The following is a 12,851-nucleotide window of genomic DNA, read 5'->3' on the forward strand; positions in this document are numbered from 1 at the left end:
AAAAAAAAAAAAAACGACAAAAGCCTATTCTTCTGGAAAGGAAATGGATTCTTTGTTATCTCTTGTGTTTCAACTCCTCTTCTTAAGAAAAGACAACAAAAGAACAAATACCGGTAGCTCGCTCTCTCTCCTGATTAATATACTGCAAGCTCTTAGAGCCGATGCTAAGCTGCTGCTAACTGTATAGGTGGGAATCCATACTGACAGGATGATGAGGTCAGACCTTAAACAAGTAAATCAGCTTAGCACAGGAAAGCAGCAACCATAACAGTACCCAGCTGCTAGGCTTACACACAGCACTATAGCACAGCTCCCTAATATATAACCTAGCCTCACATGATCCTGAGGGATCCTAAGCTGCAACTTAAGATGCTGAAGAGCACATACAAATAAAGTGACAAGACTTTCTATCTAACAGCATTTTCCATTGCTAACCAGCATTGCTGCATTTCAGAGAAGATTTATGTATAATTCTTTTACAGTCTCCTTGCACAGATTTTTTGTGACGATTCACTGTGAAACTATCCTGCAGTTCATGTGTTTCCTTAAGAGGTTTCCATTTGTTTGTCTTGCTGTGTAAAATTCCTACAAATGGCCTCAGTGTGGTAGCACTTACCTAAAGGAAAGAGGCAGCATTTCAGTATGCTGTGCAGAGCTATGTATTCTCTCACCTATAGATAGATTTCTTGTCATGATTACAGGGGTATGAGAACAGAGAGAGGGAGCTCATAAAATCAGAGATGTGCTCCCTGAATGACTGTATCTGTGGAAAACACAGCTTCCTGGCTAAGTGCCTGTGTAAACACCCCTTGCCATCCTCTTCTTAATTTCACACAGACAATGAAAGGAGTGTGATTATTTTTTTTTAAAGCATCTTTATTTTGATAATGTACAGCGCAGCATGTTTTCAGCAAATTTATTAGATGGCATATTCTCATCCTTTCATCAAGAGACAGGGCTGTGAGAACTGCCCTGCCCTGTGTTATTTCAAAACACACGGAGCCTGTGTGTTTTGAAATAATGTACATGCACTGTTTTTGCAATTCAAAATAAATAAATAAATTGGATTTTTTTTTTTGTTACATTCTCCACAGTGTGCTGTTAATGATGTATGTATCTGTAAGCAGTATGCAGAAACAAAAAACTGTAAAGCAGTCAGTAAGACTGGATTCAGAATTAAAGGAGGGTACCTTTCTCCATTACATTTTACATCTCTTTTTCAGACCTCCTTTTGACTTCTGTTGTGATGTTTTGTCTATCTCCTAAACTCCACTGATGGAGTTTTGAACCTTCAAACACTGAAATCAGCCTTCTCTTTTTTGGCTGCATGTAGTGCAAACAGTGAAATGTGAAGTAGAGTTTTGTAAAGAATCAGCAAATTGAGATAATAGAACTAAGAAACATCAGCTCTTATGCTGGGCTGCCAAGTTCCTATCCTATTCCTGAGATTCAAGCAAATGATATCAAATGATACGCAGTCTCATGAAATGGACGGAAAAATTCCAGGGCAAAAGAGGAATTGTAAAATAGTTGGAGAAAATAATGCTGTTTAGATGCATAGAGGGATAGAAATGACTTTATACAAACGAAATTATGAGAAAAAGTTGGCCATAAAAGGCAAGAAAGGAAAAGCTGAGAAGAGAGGACATTTGAGAGACCTACCTGATACATCTATACAGAATCATAGAATCGTTTGTGTTGGAGGGGACCCTTAAAGGCCACCTATTCCAACTCCCTTGCAATGAACAGGGACACCTACAACTCTATCAAATTGCTCAGAGCCCAGTCCAGGCTGACCTTGCTTGTCTCCAAGACAGGGCTTCCACCATCTCTCTGGACAGTCTGTTCCAGAGCTTCACCACCCTTAATGTAAAAAGTTTTTTTCCATATATCCAGTCTAAACATTGAGGCTAAACTATTACATCAGAATGAACTTGTAATTCTGACAAGAGGGCAGATGTTTGTGGCAGACAGAGCAAAGAAAATTTGGTTGCTAGTAAGAGTCCTTTCTCATATGAAAGAATAATGTACTCCTACTTGTGAGAGTTAAAATAGAGGCCCTTGCTAGCCTTGGCATAAATGCTTCCAGTGCTGACCCCACTTCTCTGCTATGGGTTACTGCTCTCACAGCAGCTGCCAGAACTCACTTGTGTGCCTGAGCTGCTGAAGTTAAACGTACCACGTGAACGTGCAGTGAAGGAGGGCCAGTTTGTGCTTGGACATGAGCCTCTGGGTCTCAGCAGGTCTGGTGCCACTGTTATTTCTGGCACTGTGATTTGCACACGTGCAAAGACTGCCACTTCATCATACGTGGGCATCCCAAACTATGCCATCCTCTACTGAAGTAATACTCTGTGTAACAATTCTTCACTAATACAAACTGTATTCTTGAGTAATGTGTACTTAAGAATAATATGAAAGAAGGACATCTGTGTTAGAATATCAGGCTGTAAGTGTTGTTAATGGAACACAGTTTTAAAAAACTTCATTTTCAGTTTTTCAGGAATGGATAGAAATAAGAAAACTTGTTCGACTTCTTAATAGTTATATTAAGAAGAAAGTATATAAAGGCCTGATTGTTCATTTAATAAGCGGTTTCAATTTAAGCTTGCTGAGAATGCAGACAAATAAAGAAGGCGCTCCCTAATTTCAGGGATTTTAAAGAATTTGTAGGGAGTGAATGGAAAAACAAAAATGCTGGCCATTGGGGAAGAAAGACTGTTATGTTTTCAGAAGTCAGAGTAAGGTGTTTTCTCGCTTTAACTTTATAACAGCCTGAAATTTTCCTGGAGGCATACAAGTTATGTTTAAGGCTGTGGGTTTTTGGGTTCTTTTTTTGTTGATTTTGATGGTTTTTTTGTTGTTGTTGTTGTTTTTTGGCATTACATCTATTTAATACTGGATTTAATATTGCTTAGCCTTTCAATTTTAGCCTATGTGCTTATGAATGTTCTACTGTTCACTTTTATAAAAGTAATAATACTTAATGGTATCTGTATATATTCCTTAGGATTGCATCTACATTCGGCATGCCTTGCAATCCAAGATCTATTTTAAGGAGACAGTTTCTCTGTACCATGTTAATAAGATAATTTATGATAAAATCTTGTAAAGGTGAAGAGAAAGCACCGTTTCTTGCTAACTTAATCAGGCTATTGAGCCAACCCAAGCAGCTCCAATATTTCCACTTAGCAACAGCTCTGATACATTGAATCCGTCATTTCTCATCATCTCACAAAGCTTCTGTTGGTTTCTTTTCATTAAATCCTTTTGCAGATGTCATCATAAGCCTATTACTTGGACTTGACTTGAGAATGGGGAAACAGAACTTCAGTTTGTAAATAACTCTGTTTCCTACTAACTCAGCACACGTTTTGGCAGATGTAAAGCGTATCTAGCTAAAATTGACTGCAGATTTCCTGAAGACTGTTTTGCTCAAAAATTCAGCCTGAGTCAGCATGGAATATGTTTCAGGTAGGGCAGATTATTCTTCAAACAGCTTGTTACCGTGCTGGCTAAAACTTCAATATGCTGTAATAGAGCAGTATAAGTGATTTAATAATCTAAAATTTCAGGCCTGAAATGGTTAGAAATAGGTTTGCTGTTTTCTAGAAACAGCAGAAGTACTAGGAAAAATGCACTCTGTATTTTAGAAATTTTCCCTTTTCCTATGTTAACTCTGAGCAGCATGCAGATGTCACACCCTCTCAAAATACATGCAGAGTTGAATCCTAATGTATTTACAAGTCGAGAAATGGCCTGTTTATTTTATTTTTTTAACTTCTGTGATTTTTTACTTATTCTCTAAGTATTCCTCTAGTTCATTCTTCTCTCTCTGCCCGTTATCTTTTGCAAGAGTATCTTCTGTAGAGTTTGAAGAAAGGAAAGCCTTTCTGTTGTAAGAAAACAGACCTTGAATGGGTCGTTAGCAAGATGTATGCATGAAATAATTTCTTTGTCCTATTGCTGAAACCTTAATCTAGAAATAGGCAGCTGAGATCTAAATAGTTTGTCTTCATTACTGCTCGTGTAAAAAACCTGGTCAAACTATTGGAGTTTTATGCTGTAGAAATACAACCTGTTGTCCTATCATCAATGTCCGTATTACTGAGAGATGACCACCTTTTAGACAGTAGCATTTTCAGTTTAGAAAAGCAGTTATTCCAAATAGAAACTGTAGCAAATGCAAGTATTTGCATCATTTGTGATGTAGGTAGCTCCGATTTATTTCCATGGAAACAACAAAAGACACAAAGAGCACAATAAAACTGTTAGATAGATAAAATTCTCAGTTACAACTAGTTTTCAACATAGTCACAACCATTAGTTATGTTTTTTTTTGCCAGCAATGAACAAGAGCCACACTCATAGAAATCTGTACCAGTGAAGCTGAACAACTGTAGCTGTCACCACTGCTGAAACACACCACCCACCACCTCACTATGTTCACGTCCACTTTTCAGTGTTGATGAATGCCAATGGATGCAATTTTTTTCCACATAGAGGAGTTCAATTCCACACTTCATATGCACCTCCACATAAGAAGCCATTTTGTCAAACTGTCCCCCTGCTCCGTCTGTAATATGACAGCAGAATGTAATGGAGTACTGGTGGGAAGGTTCAGCCTCTACTGTTGCCATATCACCAACATCCACCTCTGATGTCATGAGCTAGCATAATAAAACAGGAGTTGTTACTTTCAGAGCAGCCACTGTAAATACCGTCAGCTTAGTTCCACATTTCTTTCTATAGAACCTTTTATTTTACTAATAATCTGTATCAAAAATGAAGGAATTGTGAAAATGTGGTGTTCAAAACTGTGGAGGTATTCAAAGCAACACCATACTGTTTATGCAAGCCTATCAGATTGTGAAACAGGAAGCATAGACTTATCTTTTTCTACCAAACTGTCATAGCATAATTCAGGTTGGAAGAGACCTCAGAATCTCTCTAGTCCAAATTCCTGTCCTAAGACAACAACATCAGAATTCTTCTGGGAAACCTGTTCTAATGTTTGAGCATCCTAATAGTGAAAATGTATTCCTTTTAATTGGTCAAACTTTTCTTGTTTTATTTTATGCTGACTTCCTGTTTTCCTTCCTCCTGTCATGGTCTGTGAAGAGCGTGGCTCAGATTTCTTGATCTTGTAGTTGCTGGGTGATGCTGAACAAGCCCTGTTCCCCTCAGGCAATCCACTGGGCAAGCTCTTCAGCCCCCAGCCATCTTGGTGACCCTCTGCTGGACTCACTCCAGTCTATAGCTGTCTTGTACTGGTTTTGGAGGGAGGATCTTAAGTAATAGAATGGTTAACAGAACTTTTAATTGCTGTTATTCTGCATAACATCTATATCAAAACAGGCACTAATTCTCCAAAATTGCAAAAAGAATCATGATACCATCTTCAAGTAGAAAATACTTCAATTTTTTGTTTATTCACTAACAACTTTTATTTACCAACCAATTATTATCATCAGATACTAAAGAGTACAGAAAGGATCTGGCATACCCTCCAAAAAAACTAGTATTTAGATTTGACACTTGTCAGTATAAGTCTTTATCATATGTCATCTCAAAGCTTTGACAGAATAAGGACTTATGCCCAAGGTCAATCTTTCCTGGTAAGTTTTTGAATGTGACTCTTGTTCACTGTCTCTTATAAAGTATTAAATGCTGTCTTTAATTTTAAGAGAGGGAGGCCCTTGAGGCAGTTGCATCTCAGTGCAGTGTAGAATGTAATAATTCTTAGCTACTTTTACTGTTCAATCCCACAAATGGCTTCTGAGATTCAGGAAGGGCACTATATGCTTCAGGAAAAGATCCTCAGAATGTGGCTCTGCATGTCCTCCAAATCACTAACAGAGGTTTTAGAGTTCTTTGAATATTGATGGAAAAATTACCTGCCGTTGGGCAGATTGTCATAGTTTTATTATTTTTGGTTATTGGTATTTCACATCATAACACCATGTAGTGCACTGGGAGTTACAGAGTTAATGCTCTTTCATTTCAGGCATCTGTCCCAGGAAAGAACTACATACCCCAGAGGACTTTGCATTTAGAGAGGGGATATAAGCTTTCGTGGATCACCCGACCTGCCCTTTTTCAGCTCTCTCATCCCCACTTCTTGACCCGAGTGCGCATCTCACCTCAGCATTATGGTGAGGCCTTTCCACCTTTCGGACACACTCTCATAAATCAAATAATTGATTTATTAGTTTCAATTCTAATTATATTGTATTATAGTGTATTATCTTGCATTCTGATACCGTATTTAGTAAATTAGTTTAGTAAATTAGAGTTGCTGTTGTTTTTAATTATTTTGGGGTCTTCTGTTTCGGCTTTCCATAGGCTCAGATTTGCAAATTCCTCTGCCCCACTAGTCATGGAACCAGGCCAGACCAGCCTGTAAACCATTGGCACAGGTGTTTGAGTGGTTTGAGGCAGTTACTTCAATTCTTTCTTAAGGATTTATCTAACTTCCAGTACACATTTTGGTTCAACCACAGGCACATATTCAGGTTCAGACAAACTGTCCTGCTTCATCTATGGATGTGAAAATAGGCATTTTTGTATACTGTCTGTTTTGTTTTGTTTTGTTTTGTTATGTTTTGTAGCATTGTGTCTATCTACCTTTTTCCTTTCTTCATTTTCTCTTCCATTTGTCATCAGTTTTCTTATCAACTTTCCTCGACTTCTGATCTGTCCTTTGTGTTGCCATAACAGTGCAAGTGACATAATACTTTAAATATCTTATGATTACAAATATTGCTGTGAAAGCTCATCTGAAAAGGTGCTTTTAACCAATATCTTTCACAGCAAACTATTTCACGGCATCCTACCACCAGGCATCCTTCTGATCCTGTCACCTGCAAGAGCACATATTAGCTCAGTTTTTACTTTGTCAAAAAAGCCATACAGTATCACATCACAATCTTATTGTTGCTCAGCCTAGCTCCAGCTGTTGTCAGCTGCCAAGACGCCTTGAGGCTGCTCTTTTACTTTCTGATGCTAGCCCAGAATATAAAAACACGTAAATGTGGCTTTAATCTACCCATATCCTAACTTTCTCATACAAACAAATTTGGTTCTGTCGGTTTTCCTTTTTTTTTTAGAATAGAGAACACAGCATCAATCTTTGGGAATACTAGAAATGTTTAGTATTTTCATATTTTCTGTGGAAAACACGTTAATTTTGTATATATAAGTACTGTGCAATTATATGAAAACTGGAGAACAGAGTAAAATACAGAATGTTTTACCTTCATACATATTCATTAATAATCATAAAAGGTAGTAAACAACACAGTGATCAGATTTGCAAGTGATAACATAATGCAGGGAGAGGAATGACATTCCCAAGGGAAGGAAGAAATAAATACAGTTGAAAAGAGAAAGAGCAAATGACACCTAACAGAACATTAAACCTTACTATTTAGCATGAAAGATGGTTGAAAAATGAAGCTACAGAATAGGACAGAGAGAGCAACATCTCTTGTTTTAGTATTAATTCTTCCAGAACTTTATCAATAGTCTTATTAGGTCCAGTCTCTTATCTCTTAATCTTGAATGTGAATTTCACTGTGATTTTTGCCATCCCAAAAATCAGTGACTTATCTGAGAACATTTCTTGTAGGTGTACCAACCCACGTTGCTATGTTAGGATCTTTAGACAAGCAGTCCGTAGGATAAAAACTTTAATTCTATTTTACCCTTCCAGCTCAGCTTTGGACATTTGACTGAGATGCAGGTAGTCCATAATGTATGCCCGGAAGAAAGAAGCCCTCCAGCACTGTGTCAGTTAGCAGGAGTTTCTGGTATTTCTGTGATTGTGTCAGATGGCATTATTTCCAGAAAAGACCCTTGATGAACCATAGAAATAAATGCAGAGCAGAAATATCTGTTACTGATGAGATACGTGCATACAGATGAGCTTTGGAAATGGAAGTTAGCCCTCTTTTTCTCTTTGATTAAAGTTGATACTTCCAGTTGTATACGTTAGTTGTAAGAATTCTTGAGATAGCAAAGAGAGAGCTGTTGCAGTGTATTAAATCATTTTGCAAATACATTACCAGTGAGATGTTCTTAGAAAAAAAATTAAGCTCAGCAAGCCTCCTGAAATTAAACTTCTGCTGAAATTAATTGGCAATATCCAACTGGTATAATTTAGCATGTCACAACTGTAAATTCAGACAGCCACTGTTGGTTTGTTATTACCAGTTTAAAAGGCTGTTTACATCAAATTGTTTTCAGGTCTCAATTTTAACATTGAGGATCATGAGGTAATTGTACTCTGCTTTGGGCCATATTTCATGGTACTTGATACAGTTGGAGTGACAATGTTTGGCCCTTTGGCTTACTGAGTTTCCTGAATTAAGTTATCAGTAGTACCTCTCTTTAGTGAGTAGTTGATGGCTTTAATACGTTCTTGATACAGCCAACATTTAAGATTACATTATGACTATCACTTACTAGCACAACTTAAATGCAAAATAAATTAACTTTAAATAACAAAGTCTATAGTTGTGCTAGCATTAATGTGGAATTAATGAACAGAGGAAAAATATACCTACTGAATTCTATTGCTTTAAAATACAAGATTCAACTAAGCACTGAAACAAACAGTAAAGTCTGGTGTGTAATTGCCTCTAGATCATTGATAGTGGTTGATTTTTTTTAAATGCTTTATTTCATAATGTTATGGTTCATGTTAATGAGAATGTCATGTGAGAAACCAGTGAGAAAAGAAAAGCTATTTGACTGTTTTCTTAATAAATTCTTCTTGCTGATCACGTTAGGTGTTTCATTCCTTCTGAAATTGCTTTCTGTATGCTGGAATATACCTCATTGTTTTTCTGCCTGACACAAACCTAATCATTCTGGCTTGGAGACCTCTCTCTTAGGTACTAACAGTTATATGTTGTAGAAGAGGCATTTCTGTACTGCGGGGGTATATAGTCTTCCTGAAAATAATACATATTTTATCTTTTTAAGGACAATGCAAATAATTTATATATTAGGATCTTTAATCACATAGTCTTCACAGATTTTGTAGAGTGCAAGAAGCGTAATAAAAATGTGAAGATTACTCTGTTTTTTTTTTTCTTATTGCAGTATAACAATTTTCTTTCTGCAATGATCTGCAGTTGTCTTCTTACCTACCTCTAATGTGGAGAATTTTTTATCTGAAGTATTTTATTTCTGTCCATACTTTGAATAATGCTGCACAGAACTGTTGATATTACATTTTCAGTTTTCTTTTATTTTTTAGGGTTTTTTTTTTACATCATTACATGCTTCTGATACATTAGCTGTGCTCAGAAACTTCTAATTTACTTTTAAGTTTGTAAATGTATATGTTCTATATTGACTAAATTATGTGAATGTATGTATTGCACTAACTCAGAACTTAATGTCTTAATGATTCAGGGTAATGCACTGCATATCATCTCTTCATTCTGAATATTCTTCCTTTAAAAACGAAAGTGAGGAATATTATACTCTGCCCATCTTATAAAATTGAGGATGCCAGAAACAGTCAGCTACTGGGGAAAACATTTGGAGATATTCCCAGATTTGTATTTTATGTTTATTCAGATGAATTTTTAGTGACCCATAGAATATAATCATTCACGGGAACATCTGCCTGCTTCAAAATGATTCCCGGAAGACTGGGTTTTTACAATATAAAAGCATAAAACACACATTTATTTCTTCAAAATAGAACAATTTGATACATAGCTGCAATTTGTTTTTAAGCAGAGGAAAAGGAGAGAAAGAATTAAGAAATTATTCTTCAGTATAATTTTTATCTAACATGAATTACTTGAACATCCTATCATTAGGTATAAATGAATCATCACCCTTAGTGCTATTAACTAAGACAATCACAAGTTTAATTCCAAGAGCTGTTAATCTGGTAGAGACGTGGACAAAATCACAGGTGCTTTTTTTCTGGTTCTTGAAGAAAATGCAGAATCCAAACTGCACCATAAGTACTTGGTCTCTACTGCAGTAGATCTTAGCATTCAGTGGACGGACTTTTTTGGACTTAGCCATTGATTCTCAGATTGTCAGTCACAGTCAAGGAATCTTGTTGCAATCTCCTTCATTCACTGACTTTGATCTATACTGAGTAACATGAGCTACTCTGCAACACAGCAATTACTTTTAATTGAATTTTTCTAAATCACAGCATCACCTAAGATGATATTAGTACTTGCTACCATTTGCACTTACCTCCATTTGCAGTTACCTCCAGAACACTTCAGGTACATTAATCTGAAAAAATGTTTCCCAGACTTGCTAACATGCACAGATGAGCTTTCTGGTGTTCAGAGAATTTTTACTGGTTACCTGTAAGAAACCGCCTGGTCATCACAGACATTTTTACAAGGAATTGCCCTTTTGTTTTCCTGTGACTGTTATATGCCAAATAAATAAATAAATAAGTTTATTTACTGAGATATTTTCAAAATAAGTAGTGAATGTAATAACTGCTTTAATGGGCTATTTCCAGAATTTAGGGAAATCTGCTCATTATGGTATCTTTATGCAGCATCTGTGGAACTCTGAAATCATCCTATTAACATATTTTTTAAAAATATAATGTAGTTTAAGGAATTAAATAATGAATATAAATTACTTATTAAATGGAGAGAACAGGGCAATACCAGTAGGTCTACCCTAGTCTCTTCAAATTTTTTTTGGTATTCAGCAGCAGCAGCTGATACTCAATCCAGCCCAGGATTTGTGAATTAGCACTTAGCAGCCATGGAGAGCTTTGCAGTGTAGGACACATCCCAGCTGAGCCTGCCACGAGAAATATGGGTTTGAACAACAGAATTCAGACTTTTCAAACTTTTGGACACTATTTGCACAGCACCTGAAGCTATCACCACTCAAACGGGACCTGCTCAGTGGGAATGAAGCACGCTAAGATTGCTGCACAGACTTTCCCAGAGGAGTGTCAAGTTCTGGGATTGAAATAATTTCAGCCCATAGACTAAAAATACATTAAGAAAAAAGGAATAAAAAGAAGTATCAAGTTCTTTGCTGGAGCCTGTTTAAAATAATCTGTCAGCAGTGTAAAAGGAGGTACAATGAAGCAGAGCCACATTCTCAGTACGTAATGAGATCTCTGAAATAGGAAAACCACAGGCAACTAATTCAGGTCAGTGCAGAATTGTCCTCACTTTATGTTCTTTTTAGCAAGTTTTAAATTGAAATAGAGCATCTTTTTCCCTGTAAGAGGAACAGCATTGAAGTAACATTGTCTAATAGCAGGCTAGTTTTCTTTAACTGCAGACTAAACTTTTTGTGCATGCACAGTTATGCTGTTATTTCTATAGAGAATATGGTACTAAATTCCCTGCTTCCATACAATGATTAGTCTTGCCCCATTTTTTTTTAACTCAAGGCAGTTTTATTTTTATATAAGTTATTTTTTTAACTTCTCTATGCTCCTGATTTTTCCCAAGGACAGTTTTGATGTTTTTCCTAAATTATTTACCTCTAGGCTGAATGTTCATTTCCCACCTCTTCTTTTTAGCAGAGGAATGTGAACACAATTATGTGGGAAGTCCTATGTTGTGTTATATATCTACAGAGTTCCATTAATAGCCTAGCTAATACAAATTGTCTCTATTGAAATTGAACTATGTCCTGAACCACTTGTTTTTAAAGAATATGAAATCTTCAGAAAAGTCCTTAGTCAAAAAAAGGTATCATCCACCATTACAGTCATAAAGTTTGGTCTATTCCTTTTCTGTCTTGTCAATAAAAACTATTAGGTTTCAGTGGTTTCTCCTCAATCCATAAATTTTGCCAGGCATCTGTTATTTCTTAATTATATTGCATGGAATGCCTTTTTGCAGGTGTTGCATAGTAAGTTGAAAAGACAGGGATGCACAGTTACAGGTGTTTATTTGTGCTACTGAAGTTACAGAGTGACAATCCTGTAATTTACATTCTGTTTGAATTAATGTATTGGTCTTTTTGCTTCTATGCGGTTGTGAAAATATCACTGGGTAAAGACAGATGAGTTACCATGTATTCAACTATAGATTATATTTTTGTCTGTTTCATCAGCCATATAAGAAAAGTTAATAAGATTTTTCCTCTTGCTTTTAAGTGGCTGGAATGGATGACTTTTTCAGTTATCAGTTTCTCATTTTTTTGCTTGTATAGCTGCAAAATCAGCTCTACAAGTTTGTGCAGCTACAGATAAGATGTAATTAAATTCCTGGTAAACAAAAGCAGTCTGCCTAAAAACTGAGATCTCTGTGTTAGATTCTGCTGACTAAGAAAAAGAATAGTTCATAATTGAAGATAATCAGCACCATCAAGGTCTTCAGAATAATTTAAACATGGTTTTTCATTCCAAATATCACAGTATTTGTCTAAAAACTACAGTGATAATATGTACTGGGTATTTTTTCATTGTATTAGATCTTAGACTCAAGAACTTCTCCAGAAATCTTTTCAGAACAGTAATATGTTATTATATTTGCTATGCAGCTTTATGCTCTCTGTGGCTCTTCTCTCAGTAAATAAGTAGATTACCTCATTAATTAGTTTGGCCTGAGCATTGTCCATGTCCATATATATGTATCATCCAAGTAAGAATTACTTTAGGGTAGATACTGTATCAGCTATGCCAAAAATGTGTTCATGTTCCCCAGCCGCATTTATATGCCAAACACAATCCTTCCCCCTTCTGTTTAACTAGATAAACAATATCAGAAGGTTATACCGCTTAATAGAAAAAAAAACTCAAAAGAAAATGATGTGATATTTCTTTTTGACCAGTAGGATCAGTTTAATTGTGGCATTGGGTAGCATGACTTTATTGTAAA

At 36.1% G+C, this 12,851-nt stretch overlaps 1 long non-coding RNA gene across 2 annotated transcripts in view; it reads left to right on the forward strand.

The window, feature by feature from the left end:
* The window catches only part of LOC109369053, a 48,221-nt gene extending 37,875 nt beyond the window's left edge, over window positions 1–10,346 (forward strand). For both annotated transcript variants that reach the window (XR_004160647.1, XR_004160648.1), the window contains exons 3-4: window positions 6,008–6,155; window positions 7,715–10,346. This is a non-coding gene — a long non-coding RNA (uncharacterized LOC109369053). The remainder of the gene's footprint in view (window positions 1–6,007; window positions 6,156–7,714) is intronic.
* Window positions 10,347–12,851: the final 2,505 nt, after the last annotated feature.

Source organism: Meleagris gallopavo, chromosome 9, assembly GCF_000146605.3.
Source record: "Meleagris gallopavo isolate NT-WF06-2002-E0010 breed Aviagen turkey brand Nicholas breeding stock chromosome 9, Turkey_5.1, whole genome shotgun sequence".
Lineage (NCBI taxonomy): Eukaryota > Metazoa > Chordata > Aves > Galliformes > Phasianidae > Meleagris > Meleagris gallopavo.